Here is a 2974-nt window from a genome sequence, read left to right on the forward strand (position 1 = left end):
TAGTTCAGCATCCTCAAATCTCTAGTGAGATTAAAATTCTCACCAATACTATATACACCCTCCACCTTGTCATACACCATCCAATTTCATCCTGTTACATTGAGATGTAATCTCTACTGGCCCTGAGATATTGGTTCAGCGTACTCAAATCTATAGTGCCATTCAAATTCTCACCAATACTATATACACCCTCCACCTTGTCATACACCATCCAATTTCAGCCTGTTACATTGAGGTGTAATTTCTACTGGCCCTGAGATACTAATTCAGCCTCCTCAAATCTATAGTGAGATTCAAAATCGCACCAATAATAAATATACTCTCCACCTTGTCATACACCATCCAATTTCAGGCTGTTACATTGAGGTGTAATCTCTACTGGCCCTGAGATACTAGTTCAGCATCCTCAAATCTCTAGTGAGATTAAAATTCTCACCAATACTATATACACCCTCCATCTTGTCATACACCATCCAATTTCATCCTGTTACATTGAGATGTAATCTCTACTGGCCCTGAGATATTGGTTCAGCGTACTCAAATCTATAGTGCCATTCAAATTCTCACCAATACTATATACACCCTCCACCTTGTCATACACCATCCAATTTCAGGCTGTTACATTGAGGTGTAATCTCTACTGGCCCTGAGATACTAGTTCAGCATCCTCAAATCTCTAGTGAGATTCAAATTCTCACCAATACTATATACACCCTCCACGTTGTCATACACCATTCAATTTCAGCCTGTTACATTGAGATGTAATCTCTACTGGCCCTGAGATACTAGTTCAGCGTCCTCAAATCTATAGTCCGATTCAAATTCTCACCAATACTATATACACCCTCCACCTTGTCATACGCCATCCAATTTCAGCCTGTTACATTGAGGTGTAATCTCTACTGGGCCTGAGACAATAATTCAGCGTCCTCAAATCTCTAGTGAAATTCAAATTCTTACCAATACTATATACACCCTCCACCTTGTCATACACCATCTAATTTCAGCCTGTTTCACTGTGGTGTAATCTCTACTGGCCCTGAGATACTAGTTCAGCCTCCTCAAATATATAGTGAGATTCAAACTCTCACCAATAATAAATATACTCTCCACCTTGTCAAACACCATCCAATTTCAGCCTATTACATTGAGGTATAATCTCTACAGGGTCTGAGACAATAGTTCAGTATCCTCAAATCTCTAGTGAGATTCAAATTCTCACCAATACTATATACACCCTCCACCTTGTCATACACCATCCAATTTCAGCCTGTTACATTGAGGTGTAATTTCTACTGGCCCTGAGATACTAGTTCAGCCTCCTCAAATCTATAGTCCGATTCAAATTCTCACCAATACTATATACACCCTCCACCTTGTCATACGCCATCCAATTTCAGCCTGTTACATTGAGGTGTAATCTTTACTGGGCCTGAGACAATAGTTAAGTGTCCTCAAATCTATAGTGAGATTTAAATTCTCACCAATAATATATACACCCTCCACCTTGTCATACAACATCCAATTTCAGCCTGTTACATTGAGGTGTAATCTCTACTGGGCCTGAGACAATAATTCAGCATCCTGAAATCTCTAGTGAGATTCAAATTCTCACCAATACTATATACACCCTCCACCTTGCCACACACCATCCAATTTCAGCCTGTTACATTGAGGTGTAATCTGTACTGGGCCTGAGACAATAGTTCAGCATCCTCAAAGCTCTAGTATGATTCAAATTCTCACCAATACTATATACACCCTCCACCTTGTCATACACCATCCAATTTCAGCCTGTTACATTGAGGTGTAATCTGTACTGGGCCTGAGACAATAGTTCAGCATCCTCAAATCTCTAGTGAGATTCAAATTCTCACCAATACTATATACACCCTCCACCTTGTCATACACCATCCAATTTCAACCTGTTACATTGGGATGTAATCTCTACTGGCCCTGAGATACTAGTTCAGCGTCCTCAATTCTATAGTGCGATTCAAATTCTCACCAATACTATATACACCCTCCACCTTGTCATACACCATCCAATTTCAGCCTGTTACATTGAGATGTAATCTCTACTGGCCCTGAGATACTAGTTCAGCGTACTCAAATCTATAGTGCCATTCAAATTCTCACCAATACTATATACACCCTCCACCTTGTCATACACCATCCAATTTCAGGCTGTTACATTGAGGTGTAATCTCTACTGGGCCTGAGACAATAGTTCCGCGTCCTCAAATCTATAGTGAGATTCAAATTCTCACCAATACTATATACACCCTCCACCTTTTCATACATCATCCAATTTCAGCCTGTGACATTGAGGTGTAATCTCTACTGGCCCTCAGATACTAGTTCAGCATCCTCAAATCTCTAGTGAGATTAAAATTCTCATCAATACTATATACACCCTCCACCTTGTCATACACCATCCAATTTCAGGCTGTTACATTGAGATGTAATCTCTACTGGCCCTGAGATACTAGTTCAGCGTACTCAAATCTATAGTGCCATTCAAATTCTCACCAATACTATATACACCCTCCACCTTGTCATACACCATCCAATTTCAGGCTGTTACATTGAGGTGTAATCTCTTCTTGGCCTGAGACAATAGTTAAGTGTCCTCAAATCTCTTGTGAGATTCAAATTCTCACCATTGCTATATACGCCCTCCACCTTGTCATATACCATCCAATTTCAGCCTGTTACATTGAGGTGTAATCTCTACTGGGCCTGAGACAATAGTTCAGCGTCCTCAAATCTATAGTGAGATTCAAATTCTCACGAATACTATATACACCCTCCACCTTGTCATGCACCATCCAATTTCAGCCTGTTACATTGAGGTGTAATCTCTACTGGCCCTGTGATACTAGTTCAGCGTCCTCAAATCTATAGATAGATTCAAATTCTCACCAATACTAAATACACCCTCTACCTTGTCATACAACATCCAATTTCAGCC

Source organism: Dendrobates tinctorius, unplaced genomic scaffold (assembly GCF_039654945.1).
Source record: "Dendrobates tinctorius isolate UK_male_01 unplaced genomic scaffold, ASM3965494v1 ptg000110l, whole genome shotgun sequence".
NCBI lineage: Eukaryota > Metazoa > Chordata > Amphibia > Anura > Dendrobatidae > Dendrobates > Dendrobates tinctorius.